Source organism: Ambystoma mexicanum, chromosome 14, assembly GCF_040938575.1.
Source record: "Ambystoma mexicanum isolate Mex_15411 chromosome 14, UKY_AmexF1_1, whole genome shotgun sequence".
Classification (NCBI taxonomy): Eukaryota; Metazoa; Chordata; class Amphibia; order Caudata; family Ambystomatidae; genus Ambystoma; species Ambystoma mexicanum.
The window spans coordinates 201,244,810-201,270,233 of record NC_090940.1 but is presented as its reverse complement, the minus strand read 5'-3'; positions in this window follow the sequence as shown (position 1 = coordinate 201,270,233).

Sequence of the window (25,424 nt, the reverse complement as noted above, 5' to 3'; positions counted from 1 at the left end):
GAAGTCTAGCGTATTATCATCAGCTATCGCCGAATCATTCCAAAAACAATTTATGTCATCTTCTGCCAATATAGAAATATCATCCTGAGCCACCTTTTCCAAATCTGGTGTGATAGAAAAATGTGTGCCGATAATGTTATTCATACTGTTGGTTACTTCGGCACTTTTCTCAAGCTGTAATGGAATTGAGACCGCTGGAAGGCCCATAGAATGGCGTCGGAATTCATGGCAAAGATTTAATAGAGAATTGTTATCTATCATAGAACTATTTCCGGGCGTAGGTGTAATGTTTTCCTTGGAAAAATCTTTAACCAGATCTATTTTTGTCAAACATTCAGATATTTTAGGCTGCTCCAGAGTAGCAGTATCTTTTTTTACTCCTGGTATCTTTCAAAGCCAAAGTATTGGCCTTAGGGATAATAGTAGTAGAATTATTTGTAATGCCCTTCTTCTTTCCATTTTTATTTGATCTCAGTTTGGGAGCCATTTCCTAGTAGTGAAAATTGCGACCAAAATCCAAGATTAAGTATTCAAAGAATGATGGTTTTAATAATTCAGAATACAAAGAATAGGGCACAATAGATCTACTGGCCTAGGAAAGAAACTAGCTTAGGCTTGTGAGCCGTGAGCCTTATATATCTGAAATGATTAAAGGCCACCTATTTAGAAATTATCACAGAAGAATAAAAAGAAAGACCAATAATTATTTATAAATATAATCACAACAATTAAAAAATGGAGGAATTTAGCATCCTAAAAATGTATATACCAATTTCAATGTTCCATATGTTATGCAAATTATAAAAAGAAAACACAATCTCAATCTATAATAGATCTATAAATATATATGATACTATTAAACACGTGCTCCAGTAAGAACTGTTCAAAAACACAATACTGTTAGGCTTAAGCCACACGACTGCAATCAGTCAAATATAAAATGCTCCAGTAGGAGAAAGAGCCACAACAGGGTCTCAAACAGTTAATAGTCAAAATGTAAAAATCACATGACGAAAAAAATCAGGCGGGGAGAGGATACCTCGCAACCCCCCACCGTTACATAAATTTAAAAAAGATTTTGTATGCAAAAAAGTCAGTTGCATAGCTGAGTTGGGGTACAACTTATAACACTCAAGTAGCGAGCACTAACAGGGTGAGGAACGCCCAACAGCTCAAGGAGCTACCAGAGTCCGTCTCTCCCCCTCCCTGCCCTGCAGAGTTCCAACAGATGGGTAGATCAGAGTTTTACCATCACTTCGCACTTCCACAAGATAGGTGCAGGAAGGGTCCAAAACTCTTCCGTATGAGTGCAGCTTGCTGGATAGATTTTTCTTTACAGATGGAATGTCTCTGTAGCCGAAGTCCGCGGTTGCCTTTTCCCGCTCAGCCTGGAGCTCATGTAATCATTTTAAACAGCGTTATTCTGGGCTTTCCTTCTAGCGACCCAGCAACCAGGCAAACAGCACAAACAGCAGTAGTCCCAGTGCCCTTCTCACCGCAACAGGCTTAACCTTGCTCTTATATCCGGAAAGCTATTCCCATACATCTTAGAACTGTGCCTCTAATCTATCGAAGAACTCCAATCCAAATCATATAGCTTTCTCTTTACTTTGGCTGGTTTGGACCACAGAGTCACTTTAGATTCATTTAAAGTCGCTAAAATTGACAAAGACCCGGCCCTCCAAGCCGCCAGGCGAGCGTCCTCGTTCCCCATCATTACTTTTTTGATTGCTGCAAAACCCCCTCTCTTTTGTCCTCTCCACATTTTCTTAAGAAATCTAATGTTTTCCAGACAGTGGTCACATACAATGAGTTCAGGCCCAATTCTGCTGTAATGATTCCGATTGGAACACAGTTTGGCAAGGATAAAACTGCCTGCCAAAAAGCCCCCTCTAATTTCGGCCACACCTCTGCTGACAACGTAAAAGAGGCCTCCGCCCCATATGTTAAAATGGGGGTGACTTTCAAGCTTTCAAAATCTATCACAGGAACCATAGAAAATTTGCAGTATCTGTTTCCAATAAGTTTCGCCTGTGCTGCCAGTGTCTTCACTTTAATTTGGAGTACTTCTTCCCTCTGAGCATCTACTGAGCTGCCATTCAGGCGCATGCCCAGATATGTTAAAGAAGTCGCTTCACTGATCTTTTCTCCTTTAATAGACCTCACTTTTGAGGCCGACTTCTCTCTCCCTTTCTTCTGGCCAAATGTTAGAATGCAAGACTTTACCTTAATTCTTAAGTCATTTGCGTCTACATATCCTTGAAGGGCATCCAATTAGTGCTGAAGGCCGACTTGGGTCTGATCCAATCAAATCAGGTAATCGGCATACAAAAGTCGACTAATTGCCATACCCGCCTTCCTCTGGGGGAAACCTCTGACTGAATCCAAAGCTTGGTTGATATCCGATATGAACAGGTTAAAAAGAATTGGTGCCAAAGGACACTCCTGTTTGAGCCCATTGAATGTCAAAATTGGTTGGGTCATGGTGCCCTTTCTATCCAATCGCACACATAGTGATGTATCTGTGTGTAGTTGTTGTAAGAATTCTCTCAGGTCATATGGACATCCCCATGCTTTTAGCTTAGTCCAGAGAATGTGCCTGTTGATGGTATCAAAAGCCTATTGCCGCCATAAATAATTCTGAACTATTCTTGGATTTTGCTCTGGCCTTAAGGGTGTTTAACAGAACCAGATTCAAGGAAGTTCCCACCCCCTTGACAAAGCCTGCTTGCCAACAGTCATAGTGCTTTGTTGTTTTGGACTAGGCAGATGGAGCAGCCAATACCAGGGAACCAAATATCTTACCTGACAAGGCCAATTGCCTTATCCAATAAGGCAATTGGCCTATAATTGAGTGAATTAGCCTGTCACCTTTTTAAATATTGGCACTATAGTCGAGTACTTCCATGTTGCCGGGATGGTTCTCTCCCTTTTTATTCTAGCAAACCACTCCCCGAGGCGGGTAGCCCAAGTCTGCAGATCTTTTTTGAGCATTAGGTGGGTAATACCATCTGGTCCCGCTGCTCTGGACTTGCTTGCTTTGAGAATAAGTTCATGAATATCCCTCCTTTCTGCAGGAAAAATCCAGGGTGTGTCCTTCAGTGTTAGGGGAATCACACAAGTACTACTAGGGGCCACATACCAGGCTTTATTCCATGCTTTCGCGTCAATCGGATTTACAATCAACACCTCCTGCGGAGCATGTAAACCATTCATCAATCTCCATATTTCAGCCGTGTTTTTGCTGGCTATATGTTTAAGTATATTTTCTGCATCCTGTTGGAACAAACTATATTTATGGTTTTTCTGTCAGTTTTTAAAGGCTTGTTTCAACTGCCTTGTTCTTTCCATAGTTTCATTCTTGCAGTATCATTTACAGTCTTTGAGTTGTACTTTCAAGAGTTTCTTTTGCCTGACCACCTCCCCATCAAAACAATGACGAATCCCACTCGTGCCCCCGACAGCCCCCTCACTGGCAACTCAGCCTAGCAGTTAGGGCCAGGTCAAAGGCCTTAAAACCTCATCCAAGACTCTCTTGCAGTCAGTCCTGACGCCTTTGGCACCAGGCTCATAACCATCATGAAGACCAACATTGGAATGGGACTATTTACTTGGGACTATTTAACTTGGGGAGGGCTCAGCCAACATGGAGGCACACACATAGCTCAGTTACAAGGAACTGAGCTATGCAGTCTAGTCTTTTAGGTGTGGCCTACCTGAGACTATTTAAATCGCACCCAAATGCTTTGCGTTATTCTGCTGTGGGCAGCGTAACGCTCACCGTGTCCAGTTCTTTGATGCCAGCTAACCTGAAACCAAGGACCTGCAGAGAGAGAAAGAACACTATGAAACTTACCTGGAACAGTATTGTGTCTTCAATCCATCACCGACTTCAGTTCCACTCACCTGAAGGTACAAACTCCATCATCCGGCTCTGCATGCATCCTGGAATACCATAACCTGGAAAGAGGAGAAAGAAAGACAGCATTAGTAAGTGTTTACTCACGTTTCCTCCCGAATGAAGAAAGCCACACAATTCTTACCTGGGTAGTCCTCTCCTGGTCAGTATCATTGCTGGAACATTACGGCGCTTGCCGCGGAACATCCCAACCTGCAAGGAGAGAAAAGACACAGGTTAGCAATATAAAAGGCGAAACAGCACCACGCATCGTGCATTACTCACCAGACAGCATCACGCACACCGCGCTTTCGCCTACCGGCCCATGCTCATCTTCAAACTGCATGACAACACCAAAATACCTTTCCATACCTAAAAGGAAAGAAGCAAGACATTATTATTCGAACTAAGAGGAACATAAGAACTGCATATAAAGACTGTAAAGCAGTAAACCTACGGAGTCGCAGCAGGCCAGGATTCCCACAGGGGGGCATGCACCAGTGAAGTAACTTGGTCGCTGCTCGCCCCCCACATCTACGCGCCCCTGCCACGAGGAGCAGGATGGAGAATCCACCTTTTACAATATTAAGGTGAGGAGAAGGTCCAAGGGGGAGGAAGGAGTTGAGGCCAAGGGAGGTGGGAAAACATAAAGACAATCTGGTATTGAATCCAGCTCTCCTATATTGCAGAACCATCTTTAACTAGAGGCCTTACCAAGGGACCAGGAGAGGGTTTGAGAGTGCAAATCACCCAACCAGGGCTGGGTGGCATCTCTGCGGATACCAGGTGAGCGTAACAGAACGCAAAGCCTCAATAATATTATCCACCTGGGCGTCATGGAGACTTAAAGACTGACCAGTTAGTTCAGTTGTTGGGACAATTACGCGCTAAAGTACATTCAGCCAGGCAAGAAACTAACGTTCTTAGGAGGGATTTGATTGTTACTAAGGATCGTACCGACGAAATGAGAAGACAATTGCTCCAGTCAAAGGCAGGACAGACCCCATCGCCTGGTAACATTCCGCCAGCACTTGTACCAACTTCTTCCACCAATCCAGTACAAATAACCCTTCCTGGTGCAGTTCCTTTAGCTCCACCTGAACGATTTACACGGTACCCCAAGAAGTACGCAACGTTCATGAACCAGTGTCGTCTTCATTTCCTTTGCAGACCTGGGGCTTTTCCTAATGACCAAGCGCGGGTTGCTTTTGTCTTGTCATATCTGAGTGGCAGTGCTGCGGATTGGTCGGTACCATTGGTAAGTCAGGATAACCCGTTGTTACATGACTTTGGGGGTTTCCAGATGGAAATGGAAAAACTCTTTGCTCGTCATACCCAAGGCCGAGCATTAGACAACAAACTTTTGTCACTCCGTCAAGGAAGTAAAGACTTGCTTACATATATTGCAACATTTAACAGACTAGTCGTTGAAGCTGGGTGGCCTGAGGAAAAAAGGACCACACTATTTCATCGGGTCTACAAGGGGAACTAAAGGATGTCCTTGCTCAAGTGGTTAACCCACCTAAAGACGGTGGAGAATTCATCAACCTTGTGGTGCAATTAGATCACAGATTACATGACCGAAAAGCGGACCGGATAAGGTTAGACACTCGAGCTGTGTATGTCCGGTCAACAGATAATGTTCCACGTACATTGGAAAACACGGTAGAACCCATGCAAATCGGAGGTGTATGGCCCCCTTTAACTAAACCTGAAAGAGACAAGAGAAGGCAACAGCAATTATGCTTATATTGTGGAAAATCAGGCCACTTCCTCAAAGAATGTCCAGTGAAACCACTAAGGAGAACTGTTGGAGCCACAGAGAAGGAAGATAATAACAAGGAGTCGGAAAACTACCAAGCCCGGCAAGCGTAGAGGTCCGCTTGTCGAGCGAGAAGGATGAGCCACAGACCTCACACTTTGCATTACCAGTAACTTTGATCAATCAACAACAACCGTTTCGGATGCATGCTGTCGAAGCATACATAGACAGCGGAGCAGTTGGGAATTATGTAGACCAAGATCTGGCAGCAGAGATGGGGCATCCCTTATGCTCTAAGTCGACTACTGAAAAAGTTGCTACTGTTGATGGGACAGACATAGCTTCCGGACCAGTAACCCAATGCACAGCAGCACTAACCCTACTGTGCCAGGATGGACACCGAGAATCTATTGCATTCGATCTCATCAAAGCTCCTCAGCTTTGACTAATCTTAGGGATGCCATGGTTGGTAGCTCACAACCCTCTAATAGATTGGTGTGCCAAGAAGTTGGCCTTTTCCAATGATTGTGCTCACACCTGTTATTACCAAGAAAAGGGGAAAACAGACTTATGTGCATCTGCTACTCCCAGTACAGCGGTGATTGTACTAGGTGTGACTAGTACTCTACCAAATGAATACCAAGATTTTCAAGACGTGTTCCAGAAAGAACAAGCCAATACTCTAACACCGCACAGGCCCTACGATTGTCAGATCGACCTCATACCAGGTGCGCAAATTCCTTGTGGTCGAATCTATGCACTTACTGAACCAGAAAACCTCCAATTGAAATCTTATCTTGATCAGTACCTGGCAAATGGATTTATCCGCCCATCTAAATCGCCGGCAGCCAGTCCCTTATTCTTTGTACCAAAGAAGAAAGGAGATTTGAGGACTTGCATCGACTATCATGCATTAAACCAGATCACAGTAAAAAAACGTTATCCACTGCCCCTTATTCCCAAATTATTGGATCAAGTCAAAGACGCCCAAATCTATACCAAACTTGACCTTAGGGGGGCGTACCATCTTGTTTGAGTGAAGAAAGGAGACGAATGGAGAACCGCCTTTCGTACCAAATACGGCTTGTATGAATACCAGGTAATGCCTTTTGGACTTCGCAACGCTCCTGCTGCATTCCAGTACTTTATGAATAATGTTTTGCAGGAGTTAATCGACGTTTGCGCACTGGTTTACATTGATGACATCTTAGTGTATTCTGCTACAAAAGAAGACTATGTCAGGCATGTCCGCTCTGTCCTTACTAAACTCTGCCAACATAAACTGTATGCTAAACTCGAAAAATGCTCTTTTCATGTCACCGAAGTGGAGTTCCTCGGTTTTATCCTCACACCAAAAGGTATCAGAATGGATAGGCACAAGGTAGATGCCATTCTTAACTGGCCGTCACTTACTTCATTTAAAGGAATCCAGAGTATGTTGGGCTTTGCAAACCTTTACCGCCAATTCATCCCAGATTTTTCGCAAATAGTGCATCCAATTACATCACTATTGAGAAAAAACAATAAAAAGTTCCATTGGGCCGAAGAAGCAGAGAAGGCCTTTCAAGAACTTAAGAAAAAATTCACTTCTGCTCCAGTTCTACGGCATCCTCGCCCAGACCTCCCTTATATAGTTGAAACAGATGCCTAGGGTCTCGAGGGAGAGGTGAATGGGAGACAAGAGCTCTACAAGAAATCATAATAAGGTCAGAATCAGAATCGGGAGAGAATGAAGGGAATTCTGGTAGAAGGGCACTTACGGCAAGCGGGTATCTAAGAAGAGATGAAATCAGGGCTGGAGTATTTGTGACGCCGATGGATTTCAGGGCTCGGCGAGAAATACCGAGAGATTGGAAGACCAGAATAGAAGGGGGAGGCCGGAGACGAGAGCTGAGAAACAAAAGGTTACAGAGTCAGTCGGACAAGTCAGATAGGAGAGGCAGAAATATTGGAATCCCTAGAAGCAAACTCACGGAGCGTCTGTTGAAACAGAAGCGACGCGAGGAGTTGTCGGCTCCCGTGTTTGATAAAGGATCACGTGAGCAGGCAAGAGTGTCTCAGAGAGACGTGAAAAGACTAGACCGCTACCTTCAGCACGGAAGCCATCTTGAGTAGGATTCTCGGGAGTCGCGTAGTGAAGAGTACCACACAACCGGTTGCAAGCCCACAGAGACCACCTCCCACAATGTGTAACACCTAGATGCTGACTTCAAGGTCGGTTACAAGGTCTGGTTGCCAGCTAAATTCCTACCTGCACGGTTGAAACCAGGAAATTTGCACCAAAATGCTTTGTACCCTTTAAGGTAACCAGAGTCATAAACACTGTGGCTTTTCGAATAAAGCTTTGTATCTCCTGGAAGAGGATTCATCCAGTTTTCCACTATTCACTTTTTTTTTACAAAACCTAACATATTCCCGTAAAAGGACATAGCACTGCCAAACCACCACCAGTGTATGTAGATCATGAACCAGAATAGGAGGTAGTACATATATGTGACTCTCGGTACCACTGGGGAGTGTTACAATACCTAGTGGATTGGAAAGGCTACCGCCTCTGGATCGCACCTGTGAACCTGCAGGACATGTCCACGCCCCGTTCTGGTTAAAAGATTCCATCATCTGCACCCCTGGAAACCTGGTGGTGCCCGGCTTGGAAGGGGCTATACTGTCACGTCTCGACGTCGCTTATGGTCTTTTCTGCGCCATAGGAAGAGGATTCAGACTTTACATCGCTCCGGGAGACACCTTGCCAACCTTTCCAACCTTTCCATGGACCTTTCTGAATCCTCCAGAGAGGGATCGGCCAATCCCAAGATGGCCGTCGCGTACCCTACTCTTGAGAAGGTGGAGCCTATTCATTACAAACAAATACTAGAATAGAACTCCGGCTCTATACATTGCAACTGTGTTGCTGTGTGTACGCTAGTTCGCCGCTCGTTCTACGTCTACTGCCCTCTCTGATTCCCTTGGAGCTCTCTCTCCTTTTGTCCTTCTGATGCTGCCTTATCCCTCTTTCCTCTGTATTATCCGCAACCGCTCTGCCTTGGGTTCCTTATCTTGCTACCCCCTTGTTCTCCTTGGATCCTGCTTCCAGTCCTTCATTCTTCTGCTTTGGCGTCCTGCTACTACTCCGGTCTGACATATGCCAGAATCGCCTACAGTTGTAACATCGCAAGGCACAGAAGAGGTTTTTTACCCCTTGGAAGGGGCTTTTCTCACCTCAGAGGACTGGCCTCTCTGGTGGCCAGTTCAACCTGTATCACCTTAGGAAGTTCTGGCAGTCAGAGAGGATGGTCCCTATTTGCACAACATAAGAGCAAGACCGCCAGCAAAGAACAGGTGAGCACAAAGTCTAAAACATTTCCATTAGCATTTTATGTTATGCTAATGGTAATAATGTGGTGTTCATATCCCCGCTCCAGGGGCTGGAACGGGGGATAACGGCCCGGCAGCCCAAGTTATCGGCCCAACTGCCCATGGCCACAGGCTATACCTCAGTCACCAAAGGTCTATCACTATTATTTGTATCTACATTAATATAAAACACAGATACATTTGCAAAAACATGCTTCCAGGTCCTTGCCAATGCTCCTTACACGTGTTTGCTCCAAATCCATCCATGTTTTATTTTTTTCAAAAGTGTCAAAAAGTACATACATATAATAGTCATAAAACTTAGCCCGCACTTGACATAATCCATTCAGACTTTGTACACGTATTCAAGGTTGGGTCTATAATCTTTCCGGAAACATTTGTCCACATTCGTCAAATGGCAACAAAGTTATAAGCCATCTAAAAATGCTGATACCCCCCCTCTAATGTTGCCCCCTCTTGACAAAATCCCACCAAACCTTGCAAAAACATTCATATCTAGGTCTACAATCTTTTTGCAAACTGATGTGCAGATTAGACAAATGGCACCACATTTATAAGCCTTCAACATATTTTTGGACCCCCCTTCTAATTGTGTTTCCTCTTGACAAAACAGCACCATTCAGAGTCAGGTTTAGAGTGCAATTCCAGAATATCATGCAGTTTCATTGAGTGGCGCCAAAGTTATAACCATCCAAAAACTGATTTTCACCAACCCTGTAATGAACAAGTAAGCATAGATGTCCCCAAACATCTTTGATGTTCGAGAACATCACAGGACTGCCCTGGACTGTTTGCGGACATCGGAGAAGAAACACACCTGTTTTTTGGGCTTTTTATGGCCATATCACATCCCATCCTCACCTCCCCATAGATTGCTTCATTCATTTTCAAGTATAATATATTTTTTTATGTGTTTTACCGCAATGTTCGCGGACAACGGACGCTGTCCACGAATCCGACATGGTGGGCGTTTCCCAATGGATTAAAGGGAGGTACTTTTGGTTGTACACGCCCTTCTTCGTGTGAATTATCAATATTCTCTTTTTTAACCTGCTCCTCCTCCTCAAACATTTTCCATAGCTCAAGTATGCTTAATCGGTTTAGCATTTTCTCCGCTTTATATGTGACATGTATGCATGTGCTGGAGCAAGCTTTTTGAATGTGTCCCTTCTTGAAGCCATGCTTGAAACATTTTGCCGGCCGTCTCTTTGACCCATTGCAGTTGATACTTAACAATGTTCTCGTTATATTGAGGAGCAATTTACCCAAATGAGCGATGGGGGTGTCTGGCATTATGACAATTCAAACAATTCAGATTACCATAAAAATCAGCAATCGCACTCCAATGCTTTCTCACTCCTCCCCTTTTAGTTCCCTACAATGTTAACACAGCGACGTGTCCCTTCTGAACCACGTCACAACACAAAATCCTCCTACAACACACCAACAATACACAATCTCAATCTACTCCATACTTACTGCCAAACAAACTTAACTGCTATGCTATTGAAGAGGGCGTCCCCGGAAAGGCCCTCATGTTCCCTCTGCGCATGTCAGCCCGAAGAATGAGAAAGGAAAGATGTAGCTCGCTGTTCAGCCAACCACCAGGCGCACCAGTGTATCCCACGTATGCAAAGAGATATTCTCTCAGGTGACCCAACAAACCATATCCAGTTGATAGTTTCGAGGAGACAGGTGTCTCAACGATGGATCAAGTTGACTGATGACAGAGTCCAGCCATGATGACGATGACATCACTAGTGACAACACAACATAGCAGCATTAGTCATGAAGCAAATTTGCATTCATGCACCAAGATACACAGACACTCACACGTATACACGAAGAACATGCTTACACCTTCTCTAAACAGAGGACAGATACATGTACATACTGTCAAAAGCTTTTCCTCTTCCCTAACCAAATGCAGAAATGCAAGAAAGCCAAAGATCGAACTTGCAACCGCTTTACTTCAACTAACCATAAGGAGCTACTGGGACATATAAGGAACCTATAGGGCTCTACCACTACTAACCTCTAAAGAAGATATTAGAACATATAGGGAAACTATAGAAATGACTGTAGTGAATTCAGATGAAGCCATAGGCCTCAAAACATGGAAGAAGGGATGCAGGCTCTGCAGCACGAAGCACAAAGACGCTGTTCGCAGCCAAGGACAAGGGCAGGTGGAAAATTCCTGATTCCCAAGGTGGTGAGCCACCTACGAAATACAGAATACAATCCTCAATAATTGCAGACAGAAAGGCTTAGTTTTGTGGTCCTCACACACGTGACCCAGCTGAGCTGAAGAATGGCTATTTACTCATGGTGAGAGGAGGAGCTGTTCCCAGCGAAGCAGACAAGATCGATACATGCGTTTTCCACCAGAAACTGCAACCTGCACCACTCTCTCAGGTTAGGCGATCAGATCAGTGGCAACAATGGGGACACAGTCTTTCTCATTACATTGAAAAGGTACACTGAGTGCTGTGAACAGAAAAGGGTCCCAGGCATGGGGGGACCCGGTCCAGCCAATCCAGACACTCAGATCATGGGGGTGGTGTAGAATGTTGCACGGGCCAATGATCGTCGTGCAACCCTGCAACAAAGTAATAGATTGTTTTTTAGCAAAGCCACCTGACATGGTAATCCAATAGGATGACTAACATAGGGGACTTCTATAGGTAATATCACCTGAGATACCCAATGGGGATGCCCCTTAGGTTTTTGGGGATGGTTTAATGTTTCCAAGTCACCGCGATACAAAACCGGGTGACAGAGACTCAGAAGTTGAGATTGACAGAAATATTGTGGTATCCTGTATGATCCCTGTCTATTGGAGAATAAAGACAGTTTATTTGCCCCATGGCTGAGTTCTCCATTATTGCCAGGGGGGAGGTTCCGGATGGCCCCCAGATACTCTGTTAACTTGTGGTATTGTTGATTCGAACACCCCCGTCCTCTGGGATACTACTACAAAGTGGTAGCAGAGGACGGTTGGCTACGTTTGATTGGCACGAAGCCATCTCATCCCGTCTTGATGCCTGGAGGGCTGTGAGGTGACCCAAGGAGACCGAGAGATGCACGGAAGTTGCACACCGTAAATCGGTCCTCAGGTAACGGCTTGGAGAAATTCCTGCCCACTGTCCGTGGGATACCCAGCAGACCAGAAGGGCGGTGTGGCAGGCTGAGGAAGAGCCAGTGGCCGAGCAACATCAGCTGATCATGGAGTGTAAGTATAGACTCAGCCGTACAGCAAATAGGGGAAGGGTGAACAGAAGTTGGGTGTTGGGTGATGTTGAATATTTTCGGGGTGGTAAGACGTGGAGGTGGATGTTAATTGTTTGTGGTTAGGGAACATTCGATCTTGGGTGACCAGTTTCGACAGTTGGCCTAGATGATTGACTCAAGGGTACGGACGATAGAATTCATGTAAATAGTGGATTTCCTGTCGTTTGAGGATTGTAGCTAGGGTCGTGGATGATGATATCCCTGTGCACAGGGCTTAGTAGGTGAAGCTAGCTTGAATCGCGGAAAGTGTTATTATGGTTAAGTCTTGCAGAGTTGTTTTATCTACAATGCAAAGATTGAACATGTGAAATATTGGTATTCCCTGTCAGGAGGCTGGAAGACGGCTGTGGATATATGTTGTGTGTCCTTGTTGGAGTGTAGGTGCAGTTGGGAAGTATTGTGATAAACTCAGTGAAGGGGCGGGTGTTGGTGATTTTTTCCTTCTCTTCCTTTCCTGTATTGTAGAGGTGACATCACCAATAAGGTTTGTGTATAGCACTTGGAGCGCACAAGGGGTGCAGAACCTTTCGGTGGTTATAAACAACAATCGAGGATTAAGAGTTGTGTTTCGGGGTGGTGCGCGGAAGGTGCATGCTCAAGATTGGTGGGTGTGCCTTTGGAGGCAGAGAATTGCAGGCGGGCGGTGCGTGGAACACTCCCAGGGTATTGGTCCTAAGCCAGAGGCTGGTAGTTTTTGTGGTTGAAAGAGGTATTTGAACTTCTGGTGGTAAAATAAAATAAAGCGAATTTGTCTAGTAACAGTGGAAGTGTCGAAAGTCCAGACTTGGGGTCAAGAAAGTATTAAAGTAATGTAATCTGGCAAAAAAGGGGGGATGCACCCCTACAGCAAATGTGCAAATCCCCTCCATACTATAAGGACACAATTTGTAAATATAGCACAGAATGTACACGAGGCACAGAGGGTAAGCTGCCTAAGCCATGCCCAAAAGGAGAGAGCTTCTCGAAATGTGTGCAGCAACCATTACACGCGCATATTTATTTTTGATTTATTTTATTTACTTGTACCACGCCGTAAGCCCGCAGGCATCAGGGCGCTAACATTGAGACACAGACAGTAAACTTTCAGTATGACGGGGTACATGACAGGAACCAAGATAGAAAGCTGCCTAACTAACCTATTGCAACCATTACTGGTTTCACTTAAAGAGGTGAGTTTTAAGTTTTTTTTTCTAAAGGCCTATTTTTGACTCTCTAGTCTTAGATGTAAAGGTAAATTGCTCCATTTGGTTGAAGCTGCTATTGGAAGGGGTTTATCCAAGCCGTTCGTTTGCTTGTACGGTGCAATGATGATCTGGCCCAGTGCTTCTGATCTCAAGGCTCGCCCCAGCATATAGCAAGTGATTTTTTTCCTTAATGTAAGCTGGCGCTTTTCCATGTAGACATCTGTGGACCAGTGTCATAGTTTTGAACTGGATCCTGTCTTCCACAGTCAGCCAATGCAGATCTCTTCTGTCTTAGCTAATGTGCTCTTTCCTGGATTTCTGTTTCACTATTCTGACTGCATTGTTCTGGATCAGTTGGCATTTTGCTATGCACAACTTATTTGCCCCTAACAGTAAGCATTGCCGTAGTCCAGCTGAGACAGTATGGTTGCTCTAGCGATGTTCACACAGTTTTCTTCACTCAGATAAGATTTAATTGCTCTGAGGAGCCAAAGGTAGTATAAACAGTTCTTACTCACGTACGTAAACTGTGCTCTTGCACTCATTGAGGCTTCCAAAACATCCCTGGTGTCTTCACCTTGCCCACTACATGCATGGGGGAGTCTCTGATGTAGACAGACTCATATTGGGGAGCCAGTTTGGCCCGAGCTTGGTGGGAACCGAAGACCATCAGCTCTGTTTTCTTGCCATTAAGGCACATCCAATTGTTGTCCATCAATGTTTCAATTGTTTTATGTAGTGCATTCACTTTAGCACTATCCTGCGTGTAGTTACCACTCAACTCTACCACCAGCTGGGTATCATCAGCGTAGTTAGTAAATTATGCACTGATGGTGTCTAGAACTACACAGAGGAACCTTAGGTATAGGTTAAAAAGAAGCAGTGATAGGCTAGCGCCTTGAGGTACACCGAAGAAAATGGCGGTTTCATGGGAAAATGTATCCCCCCAATGAACCTTAAATTTCCTGTCTGTTAGGAAGGATGCCAGCCAACAGGTTGCCTCTTTAGAGCAATTAGCCAACTTCTCAAGTGCCTGTTGGAGCTGTTTGTGGTCCAAAAGATCAAATGCTGCACTTGGGTCAAGGAGAATGAAAAGCCCTGTGTTCCTGTTGTCTAATTTGCTCAGCATGTGCGTTTGCAAATCTAGAATTGCTGTTTCCGTGCTGTGCGCTGCACGGAAACCTGACTGTTGATGGTGTAAAATCTCATTAGCTTCAACATAGGACTGCAATTGGGCCGTGGCTACCTTATCCATCACCTTGAGGAGGAAGTTGCAGTTAGTTATTGGTCTCAGGTTTCCTGGTTCTCTTTGATCTAGCTCTGGTTTCTTCACCACGGGTGTGATGGTTACGGTTTTAATACTTGTTGGCACTAATTTGTCTTCCCAATTTCTCTCCAACTTTCCTTGTTGGCCTGCAATGGTTTCTTCTGCCATCTGCTCTCTCTCCTCCTTTTTTCTTTCTTTAGCTCTGCTAATTCAGTGCTCAACCACTTTTGGTGATTTCTGTTTGGTCTAACAGATTTTGTCATTAATGGTGTCCTGTGGTCTACCAGCTCTTTTACATGATGTAAATAGCTTGCGATGAGTGCATCACAGGATTCCTCCTCTTTGTGCTCCCTTAAGAATTTATTGATGCACTGTTCTAAATGTGCCTTTTCAATTTTCTTATAATTCTGGTTTTGCAGTCTTTTCTGCTCATTTATGCTTTTCTGTTGGGGGTATATCATGGACATGGTGAATGAAACTCTGAAGTGGTCTGTCCAAATACACAACGTGATCTTATACCTGCTGGTCTCTAAGTTGTGTGTAACAACCCAGGCAAGTTGGTTGCCATTTGCTATGTGGGGGTCTGTATTCATGACTTTGAAATTGATGTTATTCAAGGTCTTCTCAAGGTTAATAGCCTCTTTGTCTTTGGAGTTACCACGCCGTCTGTTGAAATCCTCCAACACCAAGGTGGCAGCGTTAGTGCCTTTCAAGGTATTAAGTTGTTGTATGATTTCATCATTACATTCTGATGTTAAAGATGGGGGTCTGTATATCAAGATTATATTAATGCTGCTATTTTCTGTGTGAGTATGTTTCAGATGCAGGACTTCACATCCGGTACATGTCGTTTTAGACAGGAACATGTGGATGAAGTCCCTGACAATCATGGCGACCCCATCCGCCCAAACTGGTATCTCTGTTTCTATGGTAGATAGTATAACCATCCGGGACAGCAATGGCACATGTGGGTCCAATGGGGTCATGCAGCCATGTTTCTGTGACACATGGAATATCTAACTCTTCTTCCAGTATAAGGTCATGAATGCTCAGTGTATGTTTATTCATAGAGTAGGTATTTACTAAACAAACCTTGAGTGTTTTAGCAATATTTCCCTTAGGAGATATATAGGGCCTGGATGGCCTTTCACACTTTTTTTGGTTTCTCTTCTGAGGTTGACCTTGTGGTTTAATAGTATGCATCAGGGCATACTGTTCCCTGTGCGTAATACAATGAGTGACTTCCTGTGTATGGAGCCTGTACACTTCCATGGCCTGCTGTGCGATTTACTGCACAGTATCCATGCAAAGGTGGCCTAGGAGGTCGTGTCACAGGTTACCTGCATTTTTTTAGGGCCATTCTTACCTCTGCTGTGGAAGTACGATGCTGAATAAAGAGACGGTATAATGATCAGGACTTAAGGGCCTCGAACGCCGCGGACGGCGAGGACCGGCGAAGACCGGCTTGGCTATTGAAGCGCCAGCGCTGAAGCGCCTGACGTTTCTTTTTATGTCAAGCCAGTTGTTCTGGGATTTGAAGTCCCTGGTGTTATAGAGCTAGCTGTAAATGCTGCCTAAATCAATCCTCTGCGGGTATAATCACGTGTATCTTGCTGTGAAACAAAAGCACAGTTCCCGTGCTCAGAGCAATTCTAATGCTGTGGTCGTGAATTAAATGACACAATCAGATTACTAAGATGTGCACAATTAAATAACACACTGCTTTAAAGAATTCAAAGCGCGTGTGTGCAAAAAGTATTTCTACAAGTGGAGTGTACTTTCCAACAATCCACTAATGGAGTTCTTAATTCATATATACAGAAGGTACTGTTTTAGTTTAACATTACAGATGACACTGGTATTTACCTGCCTCACATAGCATGTTGCCTTGGAAATAAAACAAACAACCCTATAAACGAGGCTTACAAGCGGAAGAAATTGAGCAGACCAATGGCTATATTTCAGCTATGAAAAATGTTTCAGGACAATGTGGGGGTGGTGGCGCGGCATCACTAGATGTTGAACCAACAAGAGGCCGCTGGCGAAAAGCCTTCGGCCCCTTCTCCTACTCCTGCCGAACACGAAAGCAAAGGCATAACTGCGGGAGCCCACGGATAATATCCAGCGAAGGAATTAAGAGCAGCAGCAGGGTATATCAATCTCATATTTGCACCTACAGCATACAGCAAGAGGGAGGGGCAGGACGAGACTGAACAAGTGGCTCAAAGGAACTCAAAGCGCAGGCACGAAAACAGGGAATGCAGCGAGATTCAGGCATGGATAAAAGAGAATGACATGGTGATAGAGGGAAAAATTGAGGGACCGGAGCACATAGTTCTGAACGAGTGGGTAGGTGGACAAATACTGCTTAAACTAGATGGGAAGGTAGCGGGAGTGATGGGAAGCCCTAACCAAGAAGTAGCTGGTTGCAAGGATACAGTTGAAGCAAGAGAATGGTCAGCGGTAATGGAAGAAGTAGAGAGACGAGGGAAAGAGGAAAAGGAGAAGCGTGAAAGAGCATGTAGGGAGAGACAGAGGCAGAAGTGCGAGGAACGAGAGGTGTGTAGACCGAGAGAGCTCGAGGATATGGCAAGAAGGAGGGCAGGAGAATAGAGGAAAAGGCAAGTGCAAATAAAGAAGGACAAGAGGAAGTTGGAATTGGAGAGGGACATTGCAGGGAAGATAAGCATGTTGCGAGGGAAGTGCGAGTAAAGATGTATTTAGCACGTTTCAGTGACGACGAAGAGGGAGAGGAGCAGGGGAGACGAGAGCGAGACCGAGGTGGGAGACAAAGCAGGGCGGCTCCGCTGCTAGACAGAGATGGCATCACGTCATCCGTGAGGGGGGAGTGCAGAAGTACGGGTAACATAGAAGAGAGGCAGCAGGAAGGCATAGTTTTGAGTAGGCTTAACTTCCAGGAGAACTTTGATAGTGCTGATGGGGATACAGGGTCTGATGATGATTTAGTGGGGAGTGAAGATGAGGGTGTAGGATGGTCCTTCCATCATTCTCAAGGGAAGACCCCGGATACAGACATAATGTGGGGAGAAGATAAGGACATAGATGGACTTAGGGAAGACAGGGGGGAAAGACTGCAGCAGTCTAAGGATATATCGCCCAGCACAGACAGCATTATCCCATATACACAAAGGCTCAGAGACCTCTCTAAGGACCTCATGGTGGCAACAGTAAAGACAGACACAAGTGATCACAGTTCCAGTAATAAACTTTATGTAGGTTGGAAAAACGCCTAATCTAAATCTAAGATGGCAGCAAGCGTCAACCACCAAATGAAAATAAGGCAGTCCTAGTAGCTTTGTGTCAAAATAAAAAGGGCCTATACTAAGAAACCTATTGCCAACCCTTACAACTAATACAAAAAGGTTGTGGGGTGGTTTTCAAAAAAAGAAAGAAGTGTCCACAAATAATATATCAGGATGCGGTAGCTTGGATCTCCCTTCTCCACGTTTTGAGCACGGGGTAAAATGGGATCTTGGAGCACAGTACACACTCAAGCTTTCCCAGCATGAGTCGACTGTTCCACTTGCAGCTATCAGGACCGTCGATGGCCAAGTCTCATTCCTCTTGAACGTCTCTTGCCTTCGAGGGCCTGACGTATTTAATAACAAAACAAAAAATTCATTCAAAACAATGAAAGTTGTTTCCTAGTTTTACTTTGGATGAGGATTGTTCGCCCCTGGATCCCCCTCTTCCGGGTGCTGACCCCTCCTTACTTTCAGCCTCTCTGCTCCGGTTTCGCTATGGCTTTTCCTTTGTGCACAAATCTTAATGTCTTATTAAACAGTTCCAATGGACATCCCTTGTCAACACAATGGCCCTCATTCCGTGATAGGAGGTAAGTTCCGTCCATTACCGGCATGGTGCAAATAGCGTGTCTGAGCTGGCAATAGACTATTATGAGTTTGCGGGCACAAGCTTTGCGCCATGCCGGTAAATATCCTAGCGGCATGCTGCAAAAACGGCAGGAAAACCCTCTACCGGCATGTGCCGCACCGTAACGAACCCACCGCCTAATAGCAATGCGGCATTAGCGGTGACTGTAAATAGCGGTCACCGTTATTTACAGTCACTGTTAAAATGCGGAACCGGAAAAAGCGTCATCGCGCAGGAACTGGAAGGAGCACGGTGGCCATCTTTAAAAACACAATCCATTGCCACCCTCACCAGACAGGACCCCTGGCACACTTTCGACATACCGGGAAGATAACATCATCAAGGAGGAATGCCCAAAGCGCCAAAAAAGTGAGCTGCCCGCCTCCAAAAGGAGCGGTTCAGCCCTGACGAACTCCAAATGCTGGTGGATACCCTCTACGGACATGCTGACACTGTTTTCAGCAATGACATGCGGAGGGTGGCAGTGATAAAAAAAAAAGGCGATATGGGCTCTAGTGGCGCAGAAGGAGAGCGCCGTGGGCAACACCCCCGCACCACAAAGGATTGCAGAAAAAGGTGGGACGACCTGCGGCTGAGGGTGCGGAGCATCCTCTCGGCTAATAGAAGCCAGGCCCTTGAGACAGGAGGAGACCCAGGTTCGCCCATGAAATTAATGCCGTGGGAGGAGACATGTGCGGCCATGATAGGCCCTGAAGCCATCGAAGGGGTTGGAGGTATGGAGTGCAGGGCAACATCATCCGCTGATGGAGGTGAGTGTCCAAAGTCAATACTGCCAACGCCAATGTTATGAAAGTCACTGTTAAGGGCTGGCCAAGGTGTCACGGCATGGTCGGCCATACACCCCCCCCTTTAAATCATGCCGAAACAAGTGAGACCCAGGCTAGTGCCAGGTGCGAGGCTGTAACCTATATGACACATACCACACAAAGTGGGCCATTCCGTGAGGCACACAGGGCAGTCGATGGAAACAGTGTGCATGTGAGCCAGGACAGTACCTGGCCAACATGAGTGACACAGACATATGCTTGCATTTACCACCCAAGCATAGAATAATGTGCCGTTCTCCACCCAAATGCCGATAACCCACTAATATCTGATTGTGATATTGAAGCCATGTCCAAATGCTGGCTCTCAAATCAACACTCATGCCGTCCCTCTCTTCCACCCCCACAGGCAGCGAGCATGATAGCGAGGAGCAGGCAAGCAACCGGCCCAGCATCTCCAAGGGCCAAGGCAGGGGCCGCCGTCTACCTGCGAGCAAGAAAACACCTGGAGGCACACCACCGGCTCCAGCAAGGCCCGTGGAGGGTGCACCACCCCCACCCTGCACTGGCGGCAGACACATGCCCTATGCTGCGCTCTGTGCAGTCGAGTGTGGCTGGGGAGATTGCAGCCACGGCCCCCCTCGAGGTTGCCGACAGCCCCATATCCATATGTGGAGCGACTGAGGAGGACACATATGAGGTTGTCCAAAACCCTGATGCCCAAACCAACCCCCAGGTCTCCTATAGTGACTCGGGTGAGAGTGACAACCGGAGCTTACTGGGCAAGGAGCAACACAACATGCCAGTCCTGTGGCCAGTTCCCTTTCTGAAGTGCCGGAAACACATGTGAGCCCGATTCCCAACAGGGCCACAACATCAGCCATTGATGCTGAGCGGGCTGAGCAGCTCACAGGCCTGATCAATGACTTCATGAAGGACAATCGGCAGTCCAGGGAGGAGTGGCGGAATTAACTGAGGGCACTGGGCCAGGTCATTACAGACAGCATCAACCGGCTCTGTGAGGTCCTTGGCTGGATAGCAGATGCTCTGGAGGCTGCACATCCTGCACAACAGCCCCATCAGGAGGACACACCTTCTGCATGCTCCTCCACCCAGACCAGCCCGCTCCGTCGGTCCCAACGTACGATGCGCCGCCAGGACATGCCTCCCCCTGGCTCTGGGAGCGCACAGTGGCAATGCTGCCATCCACATGTGGCCTATGTGGTCCTTATGGGACTAGTGTCAGGTTGTTATGGTGGGAGGAGGGGAGGGTGGTGGAGGGTTTGTTGTTCACGTTTAAACCTTCAATTCTAATACACTGGTTGTTCATCTAAAAAAAACAGAGTGGACATTCATCATTGCTCATGTGTCATTTTATATTGCACAGTGCATAGTGTACATGAATCCCCACACCCAGTTCCCGGTGTCCTGACATCCTCACACCCTCTGCTGACTTGTGTGTCAGAAATATTGTCCAATCAATACTTGCTGCATGGCATGTCCCTCCTGTGCATCGGCACCGTGATGCTGTCCTGCCCCTTCTTCCTCCTCCTCTCCTTCATCATCATCAGGTGGTAGCAGTTCCATGTCAGGGGGCAGGGGCACGTTCCGACGGATGCACATATTGTGCAGTATTACACATGCCATGGTGATTTTGGACTCCTTCTCATGGCTGTAGATGAGTACCCCACCCGACCGGCTGAGGCAACAAAATCGTGCCTTCAACAGGCCAAAGGTCTGCTCAATCACCACACGTGTACGGGTATGGGAACGATTGTAGACCTCCTCGTGCCTGTTCTGTGGGTTTCGGACAGGGGTCATGAGCCACGGCTTCAAGGGATAGCCACCATCACCTGCATGAGAGGGGAATGAAGGTAAGTGTTTGTACATTCATGGCGGACAACTGAACTAGTCTTACATGGCAGCAGGTGATTTCTGCCCATACGCACATGTCCCTGGATGCATTGACCCTATTTCTGGCCCCGCTATGTGTCCTGTGCAATGGAATGATGGAGGAGGTAACATCTTCAAGATGGTTTATGGTGTGCACTCACATCTTGTTGCACGTGCATCGTATATGCATGCAGCAGTCTTGGGGTAAAATAATTGATGTGCTGTGTTCTGTGAGATTTGGTAGTAGGGAGTGTTGGCTGTGGTCAGTAGCATATTCGTCATTCTGCACTGATCAGTACCATGGTGACTTGCAGCACTCCTATGGGTGTGTGGAACCAGTGACACGGTGTGGTATCCCTGTTAGGCTCACTTCAATGCACTCCCTGGGATGACAGTCCTGTGTGGTGATTTGCTGGAGGCAGCGACATAGTGCATATGCAGTGCATAGTGCAGGAAGCCCTTACGGTGTGCGAGGGCCGCGGATGAGTGGTGCATGTGTTGTTGAATGCGGCCTGGTTACCGGTTAGTCCTGTAGTGTTAGGTGTCGGCCTTACTTCATCACTGTGAGATTTGGTAGTCATGTGCCATTTCACTTGCTTTGGGGCACAGTGTTCGGTGAGGTGCACATCGTGCACTGGCTTCAACATTTCCACCCAGGTGGAGTATGCATCTCCCCCCCTTTCCCACCCAGGTTGAGTATGCATTTCCCCCCCTTTCCCACCCATGTTTAGTATGCATCTCCCCCCCCTTCCTACCCAGGTGAAGTATGCATCCCCCCCTTCCCACCCAGGTTGAGTATGCATCTCCCCCCCTTCCCACCCAGGTTGAGTATGCATCTCCCCCCCCCTTCCCACCCAGGTTGAATATGCATCTCCCCCCCCCTTTCCCACCCAGGTTGAGTATGCATCTCCCCCCCCCCTTCCCACCCAGGTGGAGTAAGCATCCCCCCTTCCCACCCAGGTTGAGTATGCATCTCCCCCCCTTCCCACCCAGGTTGTGTATGCATCTCCCCCCCTTCCCACCCAGGTTGAATATGCATCTCCCCCCTTCCCACCCAGGTTGAGTATGCATCTCCCCCCCCCTTCCCACCCAGGTTGAGTATGCAGCCACCCACCTCACAACCCCGATGCACTGCCATGGCCCAGTCAGGCAACTCACCAAGCAGCCAGGCACGTCATGCAGTATGTCGCTCCATGTAGCGTGGTAGCGTGGAGTTCCGCAGGACCAAAGAGTCATGAGTTGATCCTGGATATTGGGCACAGCAATGTGTGATGATCTTGCTGGCGTTACATACCATCTGCACGTTGATGGAGTGGTATTGCTTGCGGTTGCGATACGCCACCTCCATGGCATACGGGACCACCAACTCCACATGGGTGCAGTCGAGTGCACCTATACAATTTGGCATGCCTGCCAGTGCATGGAAGGCAAATTTTGTATCGAATATCTGTCCTGATCCGAGCCCACCTCCCCTTTCTCCTCACCTGACTCCTCCGAGGTACGTACACAAGGATCAGTCTCAACCTTGCCTGGCTTCACCTTAGTCCTTGGAACCTTGCTTTTCTGTGTTCTGGTCTTCTTTTCGTGAAGATATGGTCTGGCCCCTCCGGAGGCCACCTTGACAGAAGAGTGGACCTATCACCGGGGAACCCCAGGGGGCCAGCCTCAGTTCTAGGGAAAAAGCCCGAAGGCGGAAAAAACCCTAGTCCATAGATGGGTTCGGAAGGTAGGTCCTTTAGATGGTACAGATCTATAATTTGCAGTTCCAAGATGTCAGGGGTGATGACGTAGTCACTGTAGCTGAAGGCAGGAATCCAAGAGACAAAAGCCAAGGTACGGAGTAAAGGGGTAGCAGACCCTGTGAATAGGGTAGGAAAGGGAAGGTATAGAAAAGAAAAGGATAAAGAAGTTAGAAGCAACAGGGAAAGGACTACTGTACCAAATCGGGGAGAAGGCAACTGAAATGTCTCAAGTAGTCAGAAGCAGCGCTAACCCACCGCGGCGAAACGGAAAGGAACAACTCACCAGAAGGTATTACGCCGAGAAGGTAGAAAAAGGTAGAAAAGTAACAAAGGCTTTAAGAATTGCCGAGGCGACTAGCACAGCGCTTCCGTGTCTGTGAAAGAAAGAAATTACCAGTCCGAAGGGCTGAAGGAACAGCCGATAGCAAGTCCAGTAAGGAAGCTCCTGTTCCCGGACGCGGAACACAGTGCGAGAAGCACCCTCCCGGCCGGAGTACCAGGTTGAAGTAAGGTAGGTTGAAGTTTAGAGCAAAGTAAGAAATAGGGAAGCGGTACCGCAGCAGATGTAACAGCGGCACTCGTGAGCGTAGAGCAGAACTGTAGCGAGCATGGAGCCAATAGAAAGGTAATGAACAGGGATAAAGGGAAGGAACAAGGAGAAATGAGGACTAGGAGGTATACACAGGATGGCGATAATCCAAAGTCGGAGCGTTGAGAGAGTGAAACAACAGATACAACGCGCCGAAAAGTGGGCGGAGCCAGATTATATAAGCTCCAGCATAATGTTGGGCGCCCTGTTGGGTGAGGACTAGACCAATCACCGTCAGAACCGCCAGCGATACCAATGTTTCCAATCTTGGGTCCTGACAATATCTCCTGGGGAGTCCGTGGTAGGGATATGTAGTCCCTTGTGTGCTTGAGGAGGGCATCCAGCACTTGGGTCAGTATCCGGGAGAATAAGGGTTGTGATATGCCATGCATGTGCCCCACTGTGTGCTGGTAGGTGCCTGTGGCAAGGAAGTGGAGCACAGATACTACCTTCAGTAGAGGGGGGATGGCGGTGCGTATTTCTATGAGGCTCACTATGTCGTCATGTATCAGGTCCACTATGGTGGTGATGGTGTCACGGTCAAGCCGGTAGAGGGTGTGGATCTGCTCTGGTGTTAGGTTGAAGGGGGTGGCTCTGATGCAAGGGATTGGGGGCTGCTGGCGTGGTAACGGTGGCTGCACTGGTGGGGCATGCTGGGCCTGTCTCACCCTCCTTCTCCTCCTGTGTATCCTCTGTGGTGGGGGCTGTGGTTGTTGTTGCTGTTGTTGTTGTTGTTGCTGCCTTGCAAGCAGGGCCTCCAGCTCTAGTAGTGCTACTACTATCGGTATCATCTTGGTGTGGGAGGGTGTGTGGTGTGTGGGTGTGCTCCTTTTGTGCTATGCCAGACTCCATTGCCTCCACCTGTGCTGATTGTGTACACCTGTGGCTCTTGGAAACACTGCTCAGGGTTCTTAACACCTTCTCGGAGATGCCAGTATTTACTCCATGCCGGTAAGGTACTTTTCGGCCTTCAGTAGGCCATTATTTTCATGTCTGCATGGCTTGTGATCAGCTCCGGTTTACGGCATGCCGTTAATGCCGGCATGTTGTGTAGCGAGCGCGCCTGGACCGCTATTTACGGCATCATAATGTATGATGCCGTAAATAGCGGACTAGTTGGTCAGAATAGCCCATAGCGGTAAGCGATGCCGGTAATCCTGTACCGGCATCATTTCTACCTTACCTCCAACCTCGGAATGACCCCAAATGTTTCTTGGGACTTTAGATTTGCCCCCTTCTTGTCAGCATCCCTCTGTCTGGTTCACTCTTGCCAACTTCATATTCGCAATTGTTTGCAGGATTCACTTCCCTTGCTTTCTCAAGTTCGTAGATCACAGGCTTTCGACTGTACAGGGATTTTGCTTGACCTCCTGTTTGACAACTTTGACCTAACTTGGCGGCTCTCCTACGGCCTTCTGGTTTCTGTAGTTTTACTCAGATGGGGATTGACCAGAGTTTCTTGGAGCAGCACCCATGTGGTGCCGGTCCACCTCTGCAGCTGGTCTCCCCTTTTCTTTTACAGTTCTTTGAACTTTCTCACTTTGCTACTTTGCGACTTTCATTCAACAGAGCACTATTTGCAGGGAGGAAAAAACCCTAAGCTTCCACAGGTTTCTCTCCCTTTGAGCTACTCTATGGAAGAGAACAGAGAGAAACATGAGAAGAACGAGAGAAGGCTCCCATTCCAATATCACAAACCGCCACTAGAATGCGAGAACACATGAAGTTGGTTTGGCACTTAGTT